This window comes from Doryrhamphus excisus, linkage group LG15 (assembly GCF_037039965.1).
Source record: "Doryrhamphus excisus strain RoL-2023G ecotype Guam linkage group LG15, RoL_Dexc_Guam_v1.1, whole genome shotgun sequence".
Taxonomy (NCBI): domain Eukaryota; kingdom Metazoa; phylum Chordata; class Actinopteri; order Syngnathiformes; family Syngnathidae; genus Doryrhamphus; species Doryrhamphus excisus.
This window is the reverse complement of record NC_136371.1, coordinates 16,778,940-16,805,939: the sequence shown is the minus strand read 5'-3', so window position 1 is coordinate 16,805,939 and position 27,000 is coordinate 16,778,940. Positions and strand designations below refer to the sequence as shown.

General features: G+C 37.7%; 2 long non-coding RNA genes across 3 annotated transcripts in view; both read right to left on the bottom strand.

The window, feature by feature from the left end:
• Nucleotides 1-27,000, bottom strand: part of LOC131104614 (uncharacterized) — a 201,613-nt gene that overhangs the window by 111,561 nt on the left and 63,052 nt on the right. The window lies entirely within an intron of this gene.
• Nucleotides 10,526-11,647, bottom strand: LOC144901784 (uncharacterized). The gene is made up of 2 exons (XR_013629891.1): nt 11,188-11,647; nt 10,526-10,925 (listed from the first exon to the last, which is right to left on the bottom strand). It is a non-coding gene; the product is annotated as an uncharacterized LOC144901784 (long non-coding RNA).

Below are 27,000 nucleotides of genomic sequence, written 5' to 3'. Positions count from 1 at the left end.
TTTTTTTAAAGTCTTTTTAAATTAGATTACATAATACTACAACGCTATCATCGTAAGTTTTTCTCTTTAGGTTAAATTTTTTTTCTCTAAATATTTTGACTTTATTCTTGTAAAATTACAGCAGATTTTTTACATTTTTTAATTTTTTTTAAAGTCTTCTTTTTAAAGTGAGATTACATAATACTACAACACTATCACCGTAAGTTTTTCTTTTTAGGTTACATTTTTTTTTCTTGAAATATTTTGACTTATTTTGACTTTTTACTGAAATATTTTGACTTTATCCTTGTAAAAAAAAATAATAATAATTATTATTATTATTATTATTAAATAATAATAATAACAATAATAATAATAATAATTATTATTATTATTATTATTATTATTATTTAAATAAAAAACAAAGTGTTTTAAACTTAAGGCCGCGTGAACATGTCCCATTTACTGCCATTCATTTTGTCAATAGGAAAAATGAATGGAGAATCTTGAAATTTGAATTCTTTTGCACATTTTCCGAAATTTTACAAAAGTTTATGTGTGATGTGGCACCCCTAAATCTCCATGGATTTCCTCAAAACTTTGCAGAAGACATTTTTATGTTCATTAGAAAAAAATGAAATGCCAGCCAAATTGATATTATGAAATTCAAATTTCCCACCCTAATAATCATGTATTGGAAAAATATTTTGTATGTGTTTTTTTGTACATATATTGGAACACTTTTAGTACCCAGCCATATTAAAAATCAATAATTGTGTTTTTTTATGCACACTAGCGTGTGCGGATGTGAGGACAATGCAACGAAGAATCTCAGAGTCAAAGTTTTCTAAAGCATCAGTACGCCCTCCACCCCCACCCCCTTTTTTTTTTTTTATTCCGACAATATTCTTTTTCAAAGTGACAAGAGAGGCTGCCTCCCGTCGTTTCTGCTCGCGCGGTTACAAAGAGGCGCGTAAAAAGTTACAAGGCTGTCCCCCGTGGGGTTAGATTTCAAACAGCACCTGTCAAAGCAGATGGGGCATTTAAATAAGAGTCTTTAAGAGGTATTTGTTACAGCGCCGCTCAGGAGTACCTGCTGTGCTCGTCGACGCTTCTCACGGCTGTCGCCGCTCACAGAATCTGTTTGCGGCGGCGGCGGCGCGTGCGCGGATAAACATCAAGAAAGACAAAAAGCCCGTCGAGGACCGCAAATTACGCCGGGGGGAGGGTGGCTGCGTTTGGGAACAAAAAGAAAGAGTCCGGTTGACAAATATGTGCTTGTAATTTTGATACTTGCGACCGCGTAAGATTTTCTCACAAAAACACAACAAAACACGCGCATTCCCCCGGCCGCGCTCCCTCCCGTTCTGCTCCAACTCGGTCGAGGACACCACAGAGTCCCGGCGCCATTTGGATCTCGACCCCAGCGTGAGCCCACACCTGGGAATTCAGACGAGGTCCGTGACTAAACATCGGCGAGGTCAGATGTGTTCTCCAAAGAGCGAACACAAACACCTATACGAGCCGCTGCGGTCCGGGAGGTCGTCGCGAAGATATCATGCGGCTGATTTTTTTTCCGTTAATAATCCCAGTGACAACATATCGCTCCTCGGTTGGGGACGCGGTCATAAATCATCAATTACACGGAATGTGAATCCCAGTTTTCTTATGTAGACGTGTGATTGTGATTCACTGGGATGCAAAAACTTGGGTTGCTAGACTCTGTTCAGGCCTACGGGAAGACCCATTCCATGTTGGAGAGACTAGCCAAGGAACTCCTCGAGATCCATCGGAAGTAGCCAGGGAGAAAGAAGTCGCCCAACCCAACCCTGAATAAGCAAAAAAGTAGGAAAATCTCGTTTTTTGTGCACCCAGTTTTTGTATGATTTGGTTTTCATCAAAAATTTATACCAAAATACTTTCATACCATTTTGCATGTAATAAACGACTAAATCCAATACTAGAAATATGATCTCAGGGAAGAACAAAAGCAAGGACTACGTTAAAAAGCCATAGTATTTCAGTATATGGAATCAAACTATGGAATGGATTGAGTAAGGAAATCAAACAATGCACAACGATGAGCCAATTCAAGAAACAATACAAGCAGTTGATGTTTGCTAAATACAAGGATGAAGAGTCTTGAACCAGTCATGATGTGCTATATATATATCACTATATTGACACTTAGTATGGTACCCATTATGGCATTGGATGCTCATATCACCTTGTACTTTGGTAAGTGACAAAAAATAAAATTTAGAAATTTAGAAATTTAGAAATTTAGAAATTTAGAAATTTAGAAATTTAGAAATTTTGAAATTTTGAAATTTTGAAATTTTGAAAATTTGAAATTGTGAAATTTTGAAATTTAAAAATTAAAAAGACATTTAGACATTTAGACATTTAGACATTTAATTTTTTGTAATTTTGTAATTTTGAAATTTTGTAATTTTGTAATTTTGTAATTTTTTATTTTTTTAATTTTTTTATTTTTTTATTTTTTTATTTTTTTATTTTTTTATGTTTTTATGTTTTTATGTTTTATTTGTTCATTTTTTATTTTTTATTTTTTATTTTTTATTTTTTATTTTTTATTTTTTATTTTTTATTTTTTATTTTTTATTTTTTATTTTTTATTTTTTATTTTTTATTTTTTATTTAAAAAAACTTAAACTGCATTTGGAAAGCAGGAAGTGAACAAATGTAACAGTTACTGATTGTAAAAGTACCAGATGGAGGGGTAGGATTTAATAAGCTTTGCTTCTTCCTACTCCTTTTGGACATGTGGAACTGGGAACTGATTATGGGATGCATTCAATTGTAATCTGATGCATGTTCAAATGAAATAAAACCATTACCATATTTTCTTGACTATAATTCACAATCTCAATTTACCGAATACAAAAATCAAGTTTCTGTGTCAGACAGCTGCCTGAAATGTTTCTAGACGCCGGGATCTGACATTTATCAAACGCTGCCCCTCACCCCCCTCACTGATCATAACTATCAGTAAATACTGGTAGTTACTGATATTATTTTTCCATTATTTAGAAATTAGGTTGCAACCATACTCAAAAGTCTACATGATTCACAGTACTGCCGTTGGAGTGTTTGTTCTTTTTAGGCAGAACTGATGACGTCGGGGGGGTTGGTGTGTGTGGGGGGGGTTATAGGAGAAAGCTGACAGGCCTGAAGTCGCCCGTTTTGAGACCAATCCCCTCTCTGGAGATGACTTCCCTGTCACTTTGGCACCCTCTATCCTTCAGCTTCATTCCGGAGCCACGCCACCGGGGGGACCAGAGGCATGCGCCGGAGGTCAAGGCGCTGTGTTCCCACCCCTCCCTCGCTCACCTAACGCCAGCCACTTTCTGACACCGAATGAATACTCTGGTGGTTTTAGCCGGTGTCATCTCCAGCAGACATCCTCTTGTTCTTGCACACTGTCAGACGTGGAGAAAAAAAAAAATGACAAAGCGCTTTCTATCATTTCCTGTGCTGTCAGAGGACATAATGAATAAAAATGAGCAGTGTGGGCGGAGGGACAACAGGAAGTGGACATAAGCGTTGATGAATGCCCGCCCCCTGACGGCGTGCAAAGAAGACTTTCAGGTATGTGAACGCCGAGTGCGTCCTTATTCAGGTCTTGGACAAGCTGAAGAGAAGGGGGCATACCCAGAACTGGTTGCTAGTTCACACTCCTAGTCTACCTATTGATGTTTTAGACTCTTAAATTAATCTAACGTGAATCTTTTTGGGATGTTTGAGGTCGGAAACCCACACACTGGAACGTCCAACCATCCTCCTCCATGAGGAAACCATGCAGCCAGCCTCAGTTTGCAATCATGGTAATGCTAATGCTAATGCTAATGGTTTTATTTCATTTGAACATGCATGAGATTACAATTGAGTGCATCCCATAATCAGTTCCCAGTTCCACATGTCCAAAAGGAGTAGGAAGAAGCAAAGTTTATTAAATCCTACCCCTCCATCTGGTACTTTTACAATCAGTAACTGTTACATTTGTTCACTTCCTGCTTTCCTAATATAGTTTAACTTTAAAAAAATTTAAAAATTTAAAAATTTAAAAATTTAAAAATTTAAAAATTTAAAAATTTAAAAATTTAAAAATTTAAAAATTTAAAAATTTAAAAATTTAAAAATTTAAAAATTTAAAAATTTTAAAATTTCTATGGTCACAATGGTCTATGGTCACAATGTTGATCACAAAGCAAATATGGTCACAAAGCAGTTAGGGCTGTCGAAATTGATGCATTAATCCATCATCATTATTAATCTGATTAAAAATGCACACGATTAATCAAACAGCACAGAATGACTGAAACATCTCGGTGAAAATCGATTGGTGTAGATTAAAAATGAATCAAATTTAATCACAAATAATCACAATTAATCCACAGCAACCCTGTAATTAATGGTTCGGTGACAACATAACATGTCCTCTGAGAACAGGACGTTTGGTCACTCTGCATTTCCGGATAAAAAGAATTCCGATGAATTTTTGATAGACTTCCAAAGCCAATGACGGTTTGATGACGGCAACAATCTCTACGGTCACAATGTTAAGCAGTTAGGGCTGTCGAAATTGATGCATTAATCCATCATCATTATTAATCTGATTAAAAATTGACACGATTAATCAATCCGCAGCACAGAATGACTGAAACATCTCGGTGAAAATCGATTGGTGTAGATTAAAAATGAATCAAATTTAATCACAAATAATCACAATTAATCCACAGCAACCCTGTGATTAATCTGATTTTAAAATTTGACTCAGTGACTGGACAGCACTATAAGAAATGCAAACAATGCTCTGTGTACGATTGAACAAAAGGTAAAGCGCTAAATTAGTCGCAAGCGTCCTTATTTATGCGTGAAGGACAACTGGTCCTCGGTGGAATGTGAACTTGGCTTTTAGCAGACCTCTGCATGCCAAATCCCGGAGCCGAGGCGAGGGACGCTACCTTCACTGTCATTCAGCCCCATCTCGTCGCTAATCTTCTCGCTGCAATGAAAGAGCTTAACAGCTTTCAACGCTATCCCTCCCCAAATGTCATTATCGCAATGCGTGGCCCCGGCCCCGTTCGTCTCAGCCAGCGCCCCGCTTATCGGCTCCTTCGTGGGAAGTTGAAGGCAGACGCCCACTGACATTCACAGCAGCCTCGCCGAGGCGCTCGTTAGTCTGAGAGTTTGAACTGGAGTTTGGAGCTCAAACATTTGTTTGCACAGAGCTAAACGTTTGTAAAACACACGGCAAAAGAAAGACTTATCGGACATGGAAGGCTCACGGGGAGAATATTTTTTATATTTTTTTTTCTAGTATTTTAGGGCTCCATATGTACACATGTATTTGTAAAACTGTCATGTGCAAATTGTGCTCCACATTGTGTCGTATAATACTGTAGTAATGGTAATAATGCGTATTACTTAAATAGTACAGCTGTTTGCTTTCAGTTTAGGCATAAGTTACACACTTTGTACACAAAATTTACACCTATATATACTTTTTTTTCCGTTTACATTACGCTTAGATTCACGGTTAGTTCACGGTTAGCGGAACGAAGATTTGGAAAATGTAAATTTTTTCTTTGTACACTGGCGTGCAGGCCCGCCTATTTCACACCATTCATTTTCTACCGATTATTCTCCTGCTGGAGCCTATCCCAGGTGTCTTTGGGCGAGAGAGGCAGGGTACACCCTGGACTGGTGGCCAGCCAATCACAGGGCACATATAGTCAAACAACCATTCACACTCACATTCATACCTATGGACAATTTGGAGTCGCTAATTAACCTAGCATGTTTTTGTAATGTGGGAGGAAACCGGAGTACATGCGAACACCACACGGAAATGGCCTGAGGGAATGGTGTTGATTGCAGAGGGAAAATATTCCATTCCGAACACACCCACATGTCACTATAATCACAACCCGTGTTGATTTTTTTTGTTGTCTAGGAATGGAATATTTTCCCTCTGCAATCAACACCATTCCCTCAGGCCATGCCTAGCTCTAATTTGTGTCAGGGTGGCTGACGTCAATGCAAAATGAGGTACAATAAAGACACTTTAACAAAGTCGTTGCAAATGGAGACAATACCAGAACTGATCCTGAAATGGTCTCTGTAGCCGACCATCGTGGTCAAGAGAAGAACTGAGCCAGAAGGCAAAGGTTAGGAAAAGATGTCATGACTTTTGGTTTTGCCCGAAAGAACAAGATTGCCAATAAAGCAGTCAAAAAATGGTTTCCTACTAAAGTAGCTGGACTCATCCTAAGCTTGTTCAAGGCAGGTCTAGATTATGGGCTCTAATTTCGTAGACCCAGTGTCGGCCCCCGGTTGGCTGCCGTCAAGTTGAGTTTTTGCATGACGTCTCAGATGGGATGGGACAATAAACACACACAAAAAAAAAACATTCTGGTTCAGACGCTTACATTAAAAAGTGGTTTTAAAAAGCCAATTTACTATTACGGAGGCTGCGCTTCGGCTGCGCCTTGAATACACCAGTATCAAAGCTTTCTCCGCACTTTTGGGAGATGTTTTGTCACGGAATTGTCACTGCGCCAACCCGCAAAGGTGCTCTCCACGCCCATCTTGGTGAAGTCCAGTCTACCAAATTACTAAATTGGTTGCGCACCGTGGTGCGCCGGACCACTAAATTAGAGCCCTAAAATTAAATTTCTGTTGTCTCAGTGGTCTTGGAAAAGATGACTGGAGACTGGGAAGTCTGGAATTCCTTACTGGAACTCCCGGAGACTAAAATGTTATGTAAGGGACAGAGATGATGAGGGGCAGACTCACATGCCTGGACACTAAATGCTATTTGAATCAGTTGATAAGCATGTGGAGGACTTGTTTTGGAGAAATTTTTAATTTCATAATATCAATTTGGCTGGCATTTCATTTTTTTCTAATGAACATAAAAATCTTCTGCAAAGTTTTGAGGAAATCCATTGAGATTTAGGGGTGCCACATCACACATAAACCTTTGTAAAATTTCGGAAAATGTGCAATTTCTAAAAAGTTGACCTGGAAATGTTGAGTACAATGAACTTCTATACAACATCATTTTTCTAGGGTTATTAAAGTAATTTTTTTTCCTTCTTTTTTCCTAAAGGTGGGCTCCACGCCCATCTCGGCGAAGTCCAGTCTACCAAATTACCAAATTGGCTGCGCACCATGGTGCGCCGGACCACTAAATTAGAGCCCTATGTGTCAAAGCTGGCCTGGGAATTAATTTATGTTATCTCAGTGGTCTTGGAAAGAGTAGTTTGGGACTGGGAAGTCTGGACTTCCTTACTGGAACTCCCGGAGACTAAAATGTTATGTAAGGGACAGAGATGATGAGGGGCAGACTCACATGCCTGGACACTAAATGCTATTTGAATCAGTTGATAAGCATGTGGAGGACTTGTTTTGGAGAAATTTTAATTTCATAATTATTTAAAATTTAATTTATTTAAAATTTTATTATAAATTTTAATTTCTTAATTTGGCTGGCATTTAATTTTTTTTCTAATGAACATAAAAAAAAGTTTTGAGGAAATCCATTGAGATTTAGGGGTGCCACGTCACACATAAACTTTTGTAAAATTTCGGAAAATGTGCAATTTCTAAAAAGTTGACCTGGAAATGTTGAGTACAATGAACTTCTATACAACATCATTTTTCTAGGGTTATTAAAGTAATTTTTTTTTTCCTTTGGGCAGATTGGGTATTTCTCAGAATTCTAATTTCAAGATTCTCCATTCATTTTTCCCATTGAAAAAATGAATGGCAGTCAATGGGACATGTTCACATTACCCTGAATTTTATGTAGTACCGATGGATATTTGACATACATATAAAGTTTTTTTTATTTTATTTGTATTTTATTGTTTTATTATACAATAGTAACATATTTAAATAACAATTCATGGCGACCATTGAACAGATGTATGGTGGCACCCCTAAATAATAATAATAATGCATTGGAAAAATATTTTGTATGTGTTGTTTCTATATATATTGGAACACTTTTAGTACCCAGACATATCAAAATTCAATAATTGCATATTTGTAACTAATATTAATAAAATCATGTCATAAATGCAATAGCAAACTATATTTTGCTGACAGTTCCTTTCAGTTCTTAGGACTTATACATGAATAGAATTCATTGTAAGGATGGTACATTGCATCTCCTTTAGGACCTTTAATGACGATTCTTCCCAGCGGGGGGGCCAAAGATCTCTTCCACGGACATGATCCAAGAACTCTACTCACATCTCCACATTGCTTTGTTTACTCTCGCAGGGAGCCGACAATGAGCATCCCCCTCCATCTGCACACACCCAGCCGCCACCTCATTACCTCTCTACCTGATGTCCCCCCCCCCTTGTCATCACTCCCTACCCCCTTTTTCATTTATTTATTTATTTATTTTATCGCGGCTTCGCGGGTGACCACGTTAATATCACCGCTGAAACATGATTATTACCTCTTAATGCCGAAATTACAGGGGCATTCTTTTTGTCGTCGTCGCCTTTCCGTTTCCCCCGTTGCACCCCCGTGGCAGGAACATCTTTATCTCCCCATGTGTTCCCAGTTTTAAAACCTTTACCCCCGCTGTTTGAAAAATATTTCTCATTTTCCTCCCCCATGGCGTGAAGAAATCCCCATAGGCGAACCATTAGTGATCTTTCTGTCTTTCCCAAACACTTATTACTATCAGCCGCACTCCTTGAGCTGCCTCATTGGCTTTTGGTAAATTATGCAAATAAGGTGATGTTGGAACATATAGTTTTTCTGCAACTGCGCAAGTTTGCACAGCCTTGCACCAGACAGCCGTGGTGCCATTAACGTGACGGAGGACGTCAGCAAGATTTATGCAACAGTGACAAATTGTAATGCTTTCCCGCTAATTTCCTTCGCCGCTTCTTTCGACTTTTGTCTCCGCGTCTTTTGTTGACTTGTGAGTTTCACGGCGTTTTTCCTTTGCTGTGTGATGTCTGTACGTAAATCTTACATATGGAGGGTCCTCGATTTGCGCATTTGGTGCTGTCGTTAAGATAATTTTAGTACGTAAACACAGGACTCACTCGAGAACAAAATATCGGGAATGACGAGTAAGTGGTCGATCAATAAAAATGTCGGAAACCATGTCGCGTTCAGAGACACTCAGAAATGACAATGCTTTTTTACTACAATATAACCAGTAGCCGGTTCGCTACGGTATCTGTGAGCATGTTAAAGCCAATCCAAGCCAGCCAATCACAGGGCACATATAGACAAACAACCATTCACACTCACATTCATACCTATGGACAATTTGGAGTCGCTAATTAACCTAGCATGTTTTTGGAATGTGGGAGGAAACCGGAGTACCCGGAGTAAACCCATGGGGAAAACATGCAAACTCCACACAGAGATACCCGAGGGTGGAATTGAACCCTGGTCTCCTAGTTGTGAGGTCTGCGCGCTAACCACTCGCCCACCATGCGGCTCGCAGGAAACATTTAATTTTTAATTTACATTTTTTTAAAAACACTTTAAAAAAATCAAATAATAGTTATAATTACATCAAATTTTATATAGAGGGATGTCAATTTTGGAAAAATGGTCATTATTCAATTTTTTAAAAATAATATACAGTTTAAAAAAAACAGTTTTTGCATATTTAATGCAAGCCACAACTTGTCCCACTTTGTTTGATGGTTCCACTCTACACAAATAGACAACTATAGTGTATTTTTTCCCCTTGATGGTCCGAGGGTGGAATTGAACACTGGTCTCCTAGCTGTGAGGTCTGCTCGCTAACCACTCGACCACTGTGCAGCCCGTAAATAATTAATTATGAATTTTTTTTGGCTCATGTGTAAGGTGAATTTTTACTAGATTATTATTATTATTATTATTATTATTATTATTATTATTATTATTATTATTATTATTATTATTATTATTATTATTATTATTATTATTATTATTATTATTATTATTATTATTATTATTATTGGGCAGCACGGTAGTCTAGTGGTTAGCGCGCAGACCTCACAGCTAGGAGACCAGGGTTCAATTCCACCCTCAGCATGTTCGTTTTCCGTTTTCTCCGGTTTCCTCCCACATTCCAAAAACATGCTAGGTTAATTAGCGACTCCAAATTGTCCATAGGTATGAATGTGAGTGTGAATGGTTGTTTGACACAGCTAGAAGACCAGGGTTCAATTCCACCCTCGGCCATCTCTGTGTGGAGTTTGCATGTTCTCCCCGTGCATGTGTGGGTTTTCTCCGGGTACTCCGGTTTCCTCCCACATTCCAAAAACATGCTAGGTTAATTAGCGACTCCAAATTGTCCATAGGTATGAATGTGAGTGTGAATGGTTGTTTGTCTATATGTGCCCTGTGATTGGCTGGCCACCAGTCCAGGGTGTACCCCACCTCTCGCCTGAAGACAGCTGGGATAGGCTCCAGCACCCCCCGCGACCCTCGTGAGGAAAAGCGGTAGAAAATGAATGATGATGGTGATGATGATTATTATTATTATTTTTCATTTTATTTTTTTTTTAATAGATGTGTCTGCACCTACTTCACCAAAACAAATTCCTAGTATGTGTTTGATCATACCTGGCAATAAAGAATTTCTGATTCTGATTCTGATTCTGATTCTGATTCTGATTCTGATTCTGATTCTGATTCTGATTCTGATTCTGATTCTGAATTGTGTGGGCACTAAATTTTTGTCAGAATAATACAGTCAATGTAGTTGAAGCGCAAACGTACAAAAATGGAGACAAGGCAAAATTTGGTGTTTTGCGTTAACAGAATGAATGAATGAATGAATGATGATGGTGATGATGATTATTATTATTTATTTATTTTTTTTTTAATAGATGTGTCTGCACCTACTTCACCAAAACAAATTCCTAGTATGTGTTTGATCATACCTGGCAATAAAGAATTTCTGATTCTGATTCTGATTCTGATTCTGAATTGTGTGGGCACTAAATTTTTGTCAGAATAATACAGTCAATGTAGTTGAAGCGCAAACGTACAAAAATGGAGACAAGGCAAAATTTGGTGTTTTGCGTTAACAGAATGAATGAATGAATGATGATGGTGATGATGATTATTATTTTTTTTTTATTTTTTTTAAATAGATGTGTCTGCACCTACTTCACCAAACAAATTCCTAGTGTTTGATCATACCTGGCAATAAAGAATTTCTGATTCTGATTCTGATTCTGATTCTGATTCTGATTCTGATTCTGATTCTGATTCTGATTCTGATTCTGATTCTGAATTGTGTGGGCACTAAATTTTTGTCAGAATGATGCAGTCAATGTAGTTGAAGCGCAAACGTACAAAAATGGAGACAAGGCAAAATTTGGTGTTTTGCATTAACAGAATGAATGAATGAATGAATGATGATGGTGATGATGATTATTATTATTATTTTTCTTTTTTTTTTTAATAGATGTGTCTGCACCTACTTCACCAAAACAAATTCCTAGTATGTGTTTGATCATACCTGGCAATAAAGAATTTCTGATTCTGATTCTGATTCTGATTCTGATTCTGATTCTGATTCTGAATTGTGTGGGCACGAAATTTTTATCAGAATGATACAGTCAATGTAGTTGAAGCGCAAATGTACAAAAATGGAGACAATGCAAAATTTGGTGTTTTGCATTAACAGAATGAATGAATGAATGAATGATGATGGTGATGATGATTATTATTTTTTCATTTTTTTCATAGATGTGTCTGCACCTAGTTCACCAAACAAATTCCTAGTATGCATTTGTTCATACCTGGCAATACGATTCTGATTCTGATTCTGATTCTGATTCTGATTCTGATTCTGATTCTGATTCTGATTCTGATTCTGATTCTGAATTGTGTGGGCACTACATTTTTTGTCAGAACGATACAGTCAATGTAGTCAATGTAGCGCAAAGTACAAAAATGGAGACAAGACAAAATTTTGTGTTTTGCATTAAAATGTTTGATACAATTCCTGTGTTGTGTGAACAGTGTGAGTTCTAAAACCGACGTCACAGAAAGGGAACCGTCGGAGTGCTAATTCAAGCCAGAGAAACAGCACATAATTACAGTACGTCGCGATCCTCTCAGTTAACACTCAAACAGCCCGAGTGGCTTTGCGGCAACGGCAACAGCAACAACCCACCTCACATCCACAATGATTGTTTTTCATTGACTTTAGCTGGAAAGATGGGACGTTTCAATGAACAGATTAGGCCCCGCATTGCACAAACAAATGACAAATCCCTCTTAACCCTGAGATACGCCCCCCCCCCTTCCACAAATACACCTCTCGGCCCATCATACATTCGCCTGCGCCAATGTTATTAAACACAAGTTTGTAGATTTACTTCCTTCAAAAGGTGCCATTTAACCAGGCAAGCAGGCAGGAAGGAGGCCGCGCCGGGAGTGGAATTACAGGTTGCCAGCACTCCGTCTCTGCGGAGGAGTGACAGGGCTGTCATTTTGCCGGCGGGGCCACCTCCCGTGTTGTTGTGACAACCGGTCATTATGCATCGCTGAGATGCTCTCAGCTGCAGGTTCCAGCCCAGATGCAAATGGGCACAAATGGGCTCCCTGCGCGACCAAGCTAATAATGTCCTTTTCATCACTTTTGCATCCTTTTTGTGTTTTTTTTTTTCACACTTTTTTTCCTATTTTCTTCTTTTCTGAGTGATTACAGGAGTTCATGTAACAATCATTGACAGAGTAATAGCGACAAGATGCGTACAAACTGACAGGTTTTCTTTATAATAGGCTACGTTCACACTGCAGGGTATGACGTCTGAGTTGCGTTTTTGGTTTAAATCTGATTTTTTTTTTTATATATGGTTGTTCATATTACTAAAAAAAAAAAAGCAAATCGTCCAGAAAGTGACGACGAGATTGCCGCCAGTGATGTGCGTAGTCGTCATGTAGTCCGTGATAACTGAACAATCGAAATACCATTTTCTTTCGATATTCATCCCTAATGTGATCTCATGATTTGACCTCAGGTTCTTGTGTCGTTCTTTTTTTCAAATTTATCCTAGATGTTTACTTTTTGCGGATTCTTTGCTGATATAGTTAATTTTTCCAAACAGCGAAAATAATGCATAAGGCTAAAAACAACCAATTAGCTAAAAACGATGAGCCAATTCAAGAAACAATACAAGCAGTTGATGTTTGCTAAATACAAGGATGAAGAGTCTTGAACCAGTCATGATGTGCTATATATATCACTATATTGACACTTACTATGGTACCCATTATGGCATTGGATGCTCATATCAACTTGTATTTCGGTACGTGACAAAAAAATGTTTTTAAAATTTTTAAATTTTTAAATTTTTAAATTTTTAAATTTTTAAATTTTTAAATTTTTAAATTTTTAAATTTTTAAATTTTTAAATTTTTAAATTTTTAAATTTTTAAATTTTTTTAATTTTTTAATTAAAAAAAACTTAAACTATATTAGGAAAGCAGGAAGTGAACAAATGTAACAGTTACTGACTGTAAAAGTACCAGATGGAAGGGTAGGATTTAATGCTCATATCACCTCCTACTTTGGTATGTGAAAATTAAATTAAATTAAATTAAATTAAATTAAATTAAATTAAATTAAATTAAATTAAATTAAATTAAATTAAATTAAATTAAATTAAATTTAACGATTAAAAATTATATTAGGAAAGCAGGAAGTGAACAAATGTAACAGTTACTGATTGTAAAAGTACCAGATGGAGGGGTAGGATTTAATAAGCTTTGCTTCTTCCTACTCCTTTCGGACATGTGGAACTGGGAACTGATTATGGGATGCATTCAATTGTAATCTGATGCATGTTCAAATGAAATAAAACCATAAATAAATAACCAAAAATAATGGTTTTTCGAATTTTGGTTGTTGAACATTTATCCTAGATAAAGATATCCTACAGTGTTACACTGATAAATTGCGGATTCTTTGTGTTGCAGAATTTTTTTAGTGCTTTATTTGACGGCGTGTTCTGCCTCCTGATTGGCCAAGGCACCACTGTCAATCAATCCCCTCCGTGCCTTCCTATACAGTATAGAATGTGTTCGGTTTGCCAAATTGACATAAATGTTCCATTGTTGTCTCTGAAGCGCTCATTTCTGCCGATTTCGGTCACTGGCAAAGAACTATAGCGCATGCAGCGTCAATCCGAAAGCGAAAACGATCCGAAAGCGAAAAGGACAGCCGCCCTTTAGGGTCTTAGTCTAATTCAGCCCACCACGAGAGGCGTGGAATTAAGAGCATAAAATTATCTTTGCGGTAGCAGGGATGCACGAGACCGTTTCAGAGGCACAGTGAGGAAAATCCCTGGGAAGAAACAATCTTCCCAACCGGGATAATAACATTTAAGGAGTCATCTCATTGGTCTTAAGGAAGAAGTTTTTTTTCTTAGCCGTGTGTCCATAAATTATAGCTTCAATTGGATAATTGGATCACTTGCTGGAAGATTAATTGCAGTCTTGCACGTTTTGCTTCATGTCGGACCAGAGCTGGGAAATATCCGCTTTTATTTTTCCATTGATTTCCTCCTCCCGAAGCAGCAAAATAAGAAGGTATTTTAGTCACAATGTTTGCTTCATTATTACCGCAAAGGTGAGCGTGGACACCATGTTTTTGGACGTCGCCGTCCTTGAGAACACAAAGATACACGACCGCAAAGGGAAATAGAAAGAAAATAGGATTTAGGATGTCTTGGCCTGAATTTATGCTTCCCAGTTGTGTGATAAAGTGCTCCATAATCTGGAAATAGAGTTTCCTTTAAAACAACGTTTGAAGCCGGAGGACGGAGACGAGGAGAAGGGAAAAAAAAAAGCAGAGCTCAAAGCAGGCCTCATAATCTAATAAATTGATTTGCAATATCCTCTGAAACTGTGAACTGATAAAAGTAGCTTCTCATGTCGCCCCGCCTCGTCTCCAGATCAGCTTAACGCGCTTCGCTGCGACGGAAAGACAAAGAAACGGCCCGCTAGTTTTGCAAACTATTCCGCAAGCACTCATTTGGGCCTCAGCACCGGTCACCCAAGGATTAGGGACCGCTGCACTTCTAATCCCGCTCTCTCTCTGTAACCCGGCACTGCTATTCTTCCAAGCGGAAAGCTCGGATACACCCGAGACGCGGCATTAAACACGGCCAGCAAATAAAGATTATCCTTGGATATGACGTCCCGTGTTTTTTCTGATTTGCCGGACAGCTGAAGCCAAAACAGACAATAAGAGAGTGACTCGGGTGTCCGCAGGCGGCGTCGTCTGCGCTCGCAGATTGCGGCGCGACACAAAAAATAAAGACGCAGCGACTTCACGGGGACTCGAACATGTGAAAGACAAATAGAGTTAATCTGCGCCTCCGCGGGGGACCCTCCTTTTTCCAAACCTCGGCATTTCTAGCGCTACAGATTTACCACCCATGATTCCGCCAGTCGGCTCTGAGAGATGCCACCCTACCGCACCCCCTCGCCAAAAAACATCTCCACGCACAAAGGAGTTGTGATTTGCTCCTAAATCCTCTCACGTCCTCGATGCGTGGCAACGTGTCCCTTTTTGGAGGAGCTGAATGGAGCTCCCGGAGGTTTTGTTCTTCTAATGGCTTATTTATCACCGCCTGGTTCGTTATCAGACGCTTTGTTTGGTGTACCTGAGACTCCTGTGGAGGATTACCACAAAAGCTGGCCGCATGTCAAACGCGAGGACAAGATGCAACTAAGACGAGGAGAAAGACGCTTTGGCACCGACGCTTGGACCACACGGACCACCGGGGACCCTTGGCAGAAGAAACGCTCTTCTCTGCGTGTGTTTAATAAATGCCACTTGACATTGGGAGAGGCTTTAGCTGCGTCCCCGTCCCTCGCCTCCCCCATTGGAGGAACGGGAGCTTGCTCCGGATTTGGGCAGTTGGAGGAGCCTATCTCTACGCTGGCAGGGCGCGTCGGGAATTTAATGGCTGTTTGCCTTCCTCTGCCGGCGCCCCTCTTGGCCCGCAGTCGGAGTTGCTTTCATGTGGCTCACAATGTATATGTTTCCCGGCTTCTAAATATATATTAGCGATACACACACTGTGTGTGTGACCTCTGCATGAAAAAAAAACACTTTTTAATCCCACTCCTGCATGCATGCCAAGCTTTAGTTTGCCAAAAAACATACAGGATTTACCAGCATTCATATATATATTCATATATACGTACAGTATAAGTGGCGGACGTTGTATTTGGTACCGTTGGGCCTTCAGATGGGACTTAACCAGACAGAATATTGCTATATATTCTTACCAAAAAATAACAATAAACATCACCACACGTTAGCATCACAACTTTGGTTCCTGATGCCAACAGCCAGTGTGACACTTTGACCCACTTTGATTCCGCTGGCTCACAAATGCCGGACAAAGACTGGGGTTTGATTGACTCACCGGTGCTCAAAGAAGACTTCTCGACTCACAAGTGCTCAACGAAGACTTCAGTTTCACGGACACCCGAGTTGATAAAGACTTGAGTTTCACTGATTCACAGGTGCTCGACCAAGACTCGAGTTTCACATAATCACAAGTTGACAAAGACCCAAGTTTCACTGATTCAAGAATGGTCGAGAAAGACCCATGTTTCACTGATTCAAGAGTGGTCGAGAAAGACCCAAGTTTCACTGACTCAAGAGTGGTCGAGAAAGACCCAAGTTTCACTGACTCAAGGGTGGTAAACAAAGACCCAAGTTTCACTGACTCAAGGGTGGTCGACAAAGACTTGAGTTTCACTGACTCAAGGGTGCTCGAGAAAGACCCAAGTTTCACTGACTCAAGGGTAGCTGACAAAGACCCAAGTTTCACTGACTCAAAGGTGGTTGACAAAGACCCAAGTTTCACTGACTCAAAGGTGGTCGATAAAGACCCATGTTTCACTGATTCAAGGGTGGTCGAGAAAGACCCAAGTTTCACTGACTCAAGGTTGGTTGACAAAAACCAAAGTTTCACTGACTCAAGGGTGGTCGAGAAAAACCCAAGTTTCACTGACTCATGGGTAGCTGACAAAGACCCAAGTTTCACTGACTCAAGGGTGGTTGACAAAGACCCAAGTTTCACTGACTCAAGGGTGGTGGACAAAAACCCAAGTTTCACAAGACTCAAGGGTGGTTGACAAAGACCCAAGTTTCACTGACTCAAGAGTGGTCGAGAAAGACCCAAGTTTCACTGACTAAAGGGTGGTTGACAAAGACCCAAGTTTCACTGACTCAAGGGTAGTCGAGAAAGACCCAAGGTTAACAAAGACTCAAGTTTCACTGATTCACAGGTTAACAAGGACTCATGTTTTACTGATTCACAGGTTAACAAAGACTCAAGTTTCACTGATTCACAGGTTAACAAAGACTCAAGATTCACTGATTCACAGGTTAACAAAGACTCAAGCTTTTACAAATTCACAGGTTAACAAACACTCGAGTTTTTACTAATTCACAGGTTAACAAAGACTCAAGTTTCACTGATTCACAGGTAAACATAACTCAAGTTTCACTGATTCACAGGTAAACAAAGACTCAAGTTCCACTGATTCACAGGTTAACATAACTCAAGTTTCACTGATTCACAGGTTAACATAACTCAAGTTTCACTGATTCACAGGTTAACATAACTCAAGTTTCACTGATTCACAGGTAAACAAAGACTCAAGTTTCACTAATTCACAGGTTAACAAAGACTCAAGTTTCACTAATTCACAGGTTAACAAAGACTCAAGTTTCACTGATTCACAGGTTAACATAACTCAAGTTTCACTGATTCACAGGTTAACATAACTCAAGTTTCACTGATTCACAGGTAAACAAAGACTCAAGTTTCACTGATTCACAGGTTAAGAAAGACTCAAGTTTCACTGATTCACAGGTTAACAAAGACTCAAGTTTCACTGATTCACAGGTTAACATAATTCAAGTTTCACTGATTCACAGGTTAAGAAAGACTCAAGTTTCACTGATTCACAGGTTAAGAAAGCCTCAAGTTTCACTGATTCACAGGTTAACAAAGACTCAAGTTTCACTGATTCGCAGGTTAACAAAGACTCAAGTTTCACTGATTCACAGGTTAACAAAGACTCAAGTTTCACGGATTCACAGGTTAACATAACTCAAGTTTCACTGATTCACAGGTTAACATAACTCAAGTTTCACTGATTCACAGGTTAAGAAACACTCAAGTTTCATTGATTCACAGGTTAACATAACTCAAGTTTCACTGATTCACAGGTTAAGAAAGACTCAAGTTTCACTGATTCACAGGTTAACAAAGACTCAAGTTTCACTGATTCACAGGTTAAGAAATACTCAAGTTTCACTGATTCACAGGTTAACAAAGACTCAAGTTTCACGGATTCACAGGTTAACATAACTCAAGTTTCACTGATTCACAGGTTAAGAAAGACTCAAGTTTCACTGATTCACAGGTTAACAAAGACTCAAGTTTCACTGATTCACAGGTTAACAAAGACTCAAGTTTCACGGATTCACAGGTTAACATAACTCAAGTTTCACTGATTCACAGGTTAAGAAAGACTCAAGTTTCATTGATTCACAGGTTAACATAACTCAAGTTTCACTGATTCACAGGTTAAGAAAGACTCAAGTTTCACTGATTCACAGGTTAAGAAAGACTCAAGTTTCACTGATTCGCAGGTTAACAAAGACTCAAGTTTCACTGATTCACAGGTTAACAAAGACTCAAGTTTCACTGATTCACAGGTTAACATAACTCAAGTTTCACTGATTCAGAGGTTAAGAAAGACTCAAGTTTCACTGATTCACAGGTTAACAAAGACTGAAGTTTCACTGATTCACAGGTTAACAAAGACTCAAGTTTCACGGATTCACAGGTTAACATAACTCAAGTGTCACTGATTCACAGGTAAACAAAGACTCAAGTTTCACTAATTCACAGGTTAACAAAGACTCAAGTTTCACTGATTCACAGGTAAACAAAGACTCAAGTTTCACTGATTCACAGGTTAACATAACTCAAGTTTCACTGATTCACAGGTAAACAAAGACTCAAGTTTCACTAATTCACAGGTTAACAAAGACTCAAGTTTCACTGATTCACAGGTTAACAAAGACTCAAGTTTCACAGATTCACAGGTTAACATAACTCAAGTTTCACTGATTCACAGTTTAACATAACTCAAGTTTCACTGATTCACAGGTTAAGAAAGACTCAAGTTTCATTGATTCACAGGTTAACATAACTCAAGTTTCACTGATTCACAGGTTAAGAAAGACTCAAGTTTCACTGATTCACAGGTTAACATAACTCAAGTTTCACTGATTCACAGGTTAAGAAAGACTCAAGTTTCACTGATTCACAGGTTAACAAAGACTCAAGTTTCACTGATTCACAGGTTAAGAAAGACTCAAGTTTCACTGATTCACATGTTAACAAAGACTCAAGTTTCACTGATTCACAGGTCAACAAAGACTCAAGTTTCATTGACTGCCCAACGAAGACTCGGGTTTTGACACAGAGACGCTCAACGGACAATCACAGATTCACGGGTGCTCAAAGAAGACTCGAGCTTCACCGACTCGGGGGTTGACTGGCTCACGAGCGCTTTGACGACTAGTTGATGAAGATGCAACTCGTCCATATACAAATGATTCAAGTACCCGATTGACTCATAAGAAGTTGAATCAGTTCAAATCACCCATACTTGTCTGAGTGCATATCTATGTGATTCGATGGATTTTTTTTTTTACAGCGATGAGTTTGTCTTTCCTTACCAGACTCCGAATGTCCTGAGCGTGTGTTTGTGTGTTTTTGTCAGTGAAAATAACCACACGGTGCTAGCAAGGCCGATGCGGTTCTATCTCAGCCTGCCGCAGACTGAACGGGGAGTCTAAAATAGTCGCAAAACCTGCGTACTTGCAGAGGACAGGCGGGGTGTGTCAAAGCCTTACGTACCACTAATGTAACGTTTGACTGCCCAACAATGCAAAGCATTGCGTACAAACACGGAAACACACACACAGCAGGAACATAGTCTCATCCTTCAATCACACACCCGGCTATTCCACCTTTTGACACACACACACTCAGTCACTGAACTGCAAAGGCTATAATTACAACAATCAGCCATGTTGACTTCACAACAAAATGCTACACACTGGACATCGATTCGCACCCTGAGCCGGGTCACGAGATAGCGACTGTCATGATGGATGAGCTTATGCTTTCCAAGCCACTGGTCATCATCGCTTTGGCGCCGAGGAAGCACCCCCATTTCCTGCTCCGCGCTGACCTCCATCAGCCGCCGGAGCGGTCCAGGCCCGAGTGTGGGGGAGAGGGGCTACAAGTCGGACGATTTATGTGTGTAAATACTACAGGAATTGTCTCTTGTGTTGTTTTGGTACCGTCCAAAGTGCAGCCCGGCGGCCATTTGTGGCCCATGATGATGTTCTTATTGGCCCATGGCACATTCTAAAATAAAAATATAATAAAACTCAGCAGTCATTTTATCAAAATAAAGTCCAAAGAAGCTGTCATGTAACGAGTGTAACGTCATAACTAAATAAAATTAAATATTAAGTTGTAATTTTTGGAACATTCGGTTATGAAAATTTTTATAATATTATGGGAAAGTCAATATATTATGTCAAAAATATTGAGACAAAAATTTAAATAGTTGGAAAATTAAAAACAAATGCAGAAGTACAAAAAAATAGTTTGTAATTTTATGAGAATAATGTCAAAATACTGAGAGAAAAAGTTGTATTCTAACATGCTATGTCTGTATTAGATTTAGGTGTGAGGAAATTAGCTAAAATGTTAACATGCTAACACCTAGGAAGGTAGCACTCTATAGAGAAAGTGCCAAGGCTGTCCTACAACATCCCTGCAACATGCATGTCTGTATTGAACTTCGGCGTGAAAAAATTAGCTAAAATGCTAACATGCTAACACCTAGCAAGATAGCACTCTATCGAGATAGTGTCAAGGCTGTCCTACAACATCCCTGCAACATCCCTGCAACATGCCATGTCTGTATTAGATTTAGGTGTGAGGAAATTAGCTAAAATGCTAACAGTTAGCATGCTAACACCTAGCAAGATAGCACTCTCTAGAGAAAGTGCCAAGACTGTCCTACAACATCCCTGCAACATGCCATGTCTGTATTAGATTTAGGCGTGAGGAAATTAGCTAAAATGCTAACATGCTAACAGTTAGCATGCTAACACCTAGGAAGATAGCACTCTATAAAGAAAGGGCCAAGGCTGTCCTACAACATCCCTGCAACATGCCATGTCTGTATTAGATTTAGGCGTGAGAAAATTAGCTAAAATGCTAACATGCTAACAGTTAGCATGCTAACACCTAGGAAAATGCTAACATGCTAACAGTTAGCATGCTAACACCTAGCAAGATAGCACTCTATAGAGAAAGTGCCAAGGCTGTCCTAAAACATACCTGCAACATTCCATGTCTGTCTTAAACTTGGGCATGAGAAAATTAGCTAAAATGCTAACATGCTAACACCTAGCAAGATAGCACTCTCTAGAGAAAGTGCCAAGGCTGTCCTGCAACATCCCTGCAACATGCCATGTCTGAATTAGATTTAGGCATGAGAAAATTAGCTAAAATGCTAACATGCTAACATGCTAACAGTTAGCATACTAACACCAAGGAAGATAGCCCTCTATCGAGAAAGTGCCAAGGCTTTCCTACAACATCCTTGCAACATGCCATGTCTGAATTAGATTTAGGCATGAGAAAATTAGCTAAAATGCTAACAGTTAGCATGCTAACATTTAGGAAGATAGCACTCTATAGAGAAAGTGCCAAGGCTGTCCCCATGTCTGTATTAGATTTAGGCGTGAGAAAATTACCTAAAATGCTAACATGCTAACAGTTAGCATGCTAACACCTAGGAAGATAGCACTCTGTACAGAAAGTGCCAAGGGTGTCCTACAACATCCCTTCAACATTCCATTTCTGTATTAGATTTAGATGTGAGATTAGCTAAAATGCTAACATGCTAACATGCTAACAGTTAGCATGCAAGCATCAAATGTGCCAAGACTGTTCTGAAGCATTCCTACATCATGCCATGCATTTTATAGAGTAAAATGAAAAAAAAATAAAAGAAGCAAAATGCTAACATGCTAACCATTAGCGGTAACGTGGAATTGTCGATTGCGTGACAAAGAAGGGGCAGCGGTCAAAATTTTGATGTAGTTTTCAGCACGTGAATTAAGATCAAAGCAGAATAATGTGTTTTTATGAGACGTTTGAGGTCCCTTGGAAATACCCAAACCCAAGCCAAATAGTAGCTCCGGTTGACTTCCATAATATCAACGTGGCAAAGTCGCATTCTTTCATATGCGTGGTCGTTTGCTGGGTAAAGTTTGGACACCCGCGGGGTTAAGTAAATATCAGCCAATGATATGACGTGTTTAATGTTAGGGGGCGGAGCTAACAAGAAGTATAATATACAGTATGAGCAAACAATGCTAAGAATGAAGAGCTTTTGTTGTTATGATTGCGGCGTAAAGTGTGTCTGCGGTTATTTGTCTGCTTTTGAGGGCAGACAGGAAAAATACACGCGGGGGGGTCGGGGGGGGTGGGGGGGTGAGATTGTGATATTCATTTCAATTAGGACACTTCTTCCTCGCTGCAATCTATCAACGTCACTGATGGCTTCCTCTGTAAAATAAAACGTGAGCGCTTAGTTTGAATAATCTGGTGCAGCCTCCAGATGAACCCTTCGCACAAAGATGGGGAAAAACGGACATGCGGGGAAAAAAAAAAAAAAAAAAAAAATTCCAAAAGGGGGTGTTAGAAAGAAAAGAAGATCATTTGATATATTGCTATTATTTTTTGTGGGAATCGTACTCTGCCATGCTCCCATCCAGCCCCCCCCCCCGTCCATGCAAGACATGTCATTTGTATACATGGCCTCTGCTGTTGTTTCAGGACGCCCGCCAAAAGCCACTCGCGGGAAAAAAAAAAAAAAAAAAAAAGGTATGTAACTCTGGTGAGGAGAATAAACAGCCACCTCATTTCACTCTCCCACGTCTCGGGTGCTCGTCTCTGCTCCTCCTGACCCCGTCGGCGTTCTCCTTCCAAAGTAAAGCACACATAAAACGCAGCACTTTGGGGAAATCAAGAGCCAGGAGAGGCAGGGAAGGTCGTGGCGGTGGCGGCGGCGGCGGCGGTGTCGCTTTAAGAGTTGTGATTGGAAATGAAAGCTGCGGCAGGAAACACCCTCGGTTTCGCTGCAACTCAGCATGTCGGACCTCCGCCAAGGCTTGAACATCCGTCACGTGTAATCGAGGGCCTTGATAGCTTAAAAAAGATCAGCAATCATCGAAAAACATGTTCGACAAAAACAAGGGGGTCAGAACAGCACGTTCTAAAAATAGAATTTAACAAGAAAACTTAAAAAAAACATTAAAAAATCAAGCATAAAAGTAGCATAAACTTGTAATATTGTGTAATTTTTGGAAAATTATATTGACTAAAATGTTATAACATTATGGAAATAAAGTCATAATAATATGAAAAGAAAGTTAAAATAGTTGGAAAAGTAAAAAAACATCAGAAATTGATTTAAAAAAGCTGTAATTTTACAAGAATTAAGTCAAAATATTAATATTATAATATATTATAATTTTAAGAGAATAACATCGTAATATGGTGAGGAAAAAAATGTAATTTTAAAACAATAAACCTGAAATTTTCAATTAAAAAAATATTTTGTTGGGGTTTTTAAAGTCCCAAAGTACGAGAAACTAAAAAAACTTGTAGTGATACGGGAATAAAGGCAAAATATTACAGGAATAAATATATAATCACAATAAGAACATTAACATGAACAAAGTTAAAATAGTTGGAAAATTAAAAAAAAACATCAGTAGAAATAAAAAAAATAATAATTTCATAAGAATAAAGTCAAAATATTTAGACAAAATGGTCATAGTCCAATGACAAAAAAGTTTTAATTTTACAGCAATAACCTCCTTGTTTTTACAAGAATGAAGTGAAAATATTAAGAGAAAAAGCTTGTATTCTAATGAGAAAAAATATTATAATTTTAAGAGAATAACATCGTAATATGGTGAGGAAAAAAAATTAATTTTAAAATAATAAACCGGAAATTTTCAATTAAAAAAATATTTTGTTGGCGGGTTTTAAAGTCCCAAAGTACGAGAAACTAAAAAAACATTAAAAAGTGGTCATTTTGGAAAATCAAGTTGCGGAAAAACTTGTAATGATGCGGGAATAAAGGCAAAATATTACGGGAATAAAGATATAATTACAATAAGAACATTAACAGAAACAAAGTTAAAATAGTTGGAAAAAAAACAAAGAGAATAACATCATCAAAAAAATGTCATTTTAAAACAATAAATCTGAAATTTTCAATTAAAAAAATATTTTGTTGGGGATTTTTTAAGTCCCAAAGTACGAGAAAATAACAAAACATTAAAAAGTCAGGTTGCGGAATAACTTGTAATGATACGGGAATAAAGGCAAAATATTACGGGAATAAAGATATAATTACAAAAAGAACATTAACAGTTAAAATAGTTAAAATAGTTTGAAAAAATACAACAATAGTAATTGAAAAAAGCCTGTAATTGTATGAGAATAAAGTCAAAATATTTAGAGAAAAAGCTTGTATTCTAATGAGAAAAAAAATAGAATTTTAAGAGAATAACATTATAATATGGTGAGGAAAAAAATGTCATTTTAAACCTGAAACCTGAAATTTTCAATTTTAAAAATATTTTGTTGGGGGTTTTTCATGAAAAAGTCAGGTTGCGAAAAAACTTGTAATGATACGGGAATAAAGGCAAAATATTACGGGAATAAAGATATAATTACAAGAAGAACATAAAAATAGTTAAAAAGTTAAAATTGTTGGAAAAAATACAACAGTAGTAATTGAAAAAAGCCTGTAATTTTATGAGAATAAAGTCAAAATATTTAGAGAAAAAGCTCGTATTCTAATGAGAAAAAAGATTATAATTTTAAGAGAATCGTAATATGGTGACAAAAAAATGTCATTTTAAAACAATAAACCTGAAATTTTCAATTAAAAAAAGATTTTGTTGGGAGTTTTTTAAGTCCCAAAGTACGAGAAAATAACAAAACATTAAAAAGTCAGGTTGCGGAATAACTTGTAATGATACGGGAATAAAGGCAAAATATTACGGGAATAAAGATATACGTAATTACAAGAAGAACATTAACAGTTAAAATAGTTAAAATAGTTTGAAAAAATACAGTAGTAATTGAAAAACAGTAGTAATTGAAAAAAGCCTGTAATTGTATGAGAATAAAGTCAAAATATTTAGAGAAAAAGTTTGTGTTCTAATGAAAAAAAAGATAATAACATCGTAATATGGTGACGAGTCCCAAAGTACGAGAAACAAAAAAACTTGTAGTGATACGGGAATAAAGGCAAAATATTACGGGAATAAAGATATAATTACAAAAAGAACATTAACAGTTAAAATAGTTAAAATAGTTTGAAAAAATAGAACAATAGTAATTGAAAAAAGCCTGTAATTGTATGAGAATAAAGTCAAAATATTTAGAGAAAAAGCTTGTATTCTAATGAGAAAAAAAATAGAATTTTAAGAGAATAACATTATAATATGGTGAGGAAAAAAATGTCATTTTAAACCTGAAACCTGAAATTTTCAATTTTAAAAATATTTTGTTGGGGTTTTTTCATGAAAAAGTCAGGTTGCGAAAAAACTTGTAATGATACGGGAATAAAGGCAAAATATTACGGGAATAAAGATATAATTACAAGAAGAACATAAAAATAGTTAAAAAGTTAAAATTGTTGGAAAAAATACAACAGTAGTAATTGAAAAAAGCCTGTAATTTTATGAGAATAAAGTCAAAATATTTAGAGAAAAAGCTCGTATTCTAATGAGAAAAAAGATTATAATTTTAAGAGAATAACATCGTAATATGGTGACAAAAAAAATGTCATTTTAAAACAATAAACCTGAAATTTTCAATTAAAAAAATATTTTGTTGGGAGTTTTTTAAGTCCCAAAGTACGAGAAAATAACAAAACATTAAAAAGTCAGGTTGCGGAATAACTTGTAATGATACGGGAATAAAGGCAAAATATTACGGGAATAAAGATATACGTAATTACAAGAAGAACATTAACAGTTAAAATAGTTAAAATAGTTTGAAAAAATACAGTAGTAATTGAAAAACAGTAGTAATTGAAAAAAGCCTGTAATTGTATGAGAATAAAGTCAAAATATTTAGAGAAAAAGTTTGTGTTCTAATGAAAAAAAAGAATAACATCGTAATATGGTGACGAGTCCCAAAGTACGAGAAACAAAAAAAACTTGTAGTGATACGGGAATAAAGGCAAAATATTACGGGAATAAAGATATAATTACAATAAGAACATTAACAGGAACAAAGTTAAAATAGTTGGAAAAAAACAACAGTAATAATTGAAAAAAGCCTGTAATTTTTTTTTTTTATTTTAAATTTTTTAAATTTAAATTTTTGAGAAAATGTTGCAGTCCAATGACGCAAAAATTTTAATTTTACAGCAATAACCTCCTTATGTTACAAAGAAAAATAATGTCATTTCAGTAGCATAGAGTTGAAAAATTCAAGCCAAAATATGTTTATTTTTTTATAAATGTTCCAAAATGGCCGCCACGGAAGAGGCTGCCTTTGGAAAACTGTCCGGGATTGAATAAGTTCCTGAATATACTCGTGATTAAACCTGCGATGGAGCGAATCAGCGCCATTGAAAGACCGCAAGACATCACAGCATCACATCCAGCAGATGCGCCGGCCTCGCCGAAAGGACGCCAAAGCGAGCAGCCAAGAAGGTCGCCACCGGGATTCACGTTCCTGAAGGTGATCCACCTTGACAAGCAATAAAGGAAGTCACCGAGACGACCTTCTCGTGTTTGGACAGCATGGAGGAGACAAATGACGGCACTTG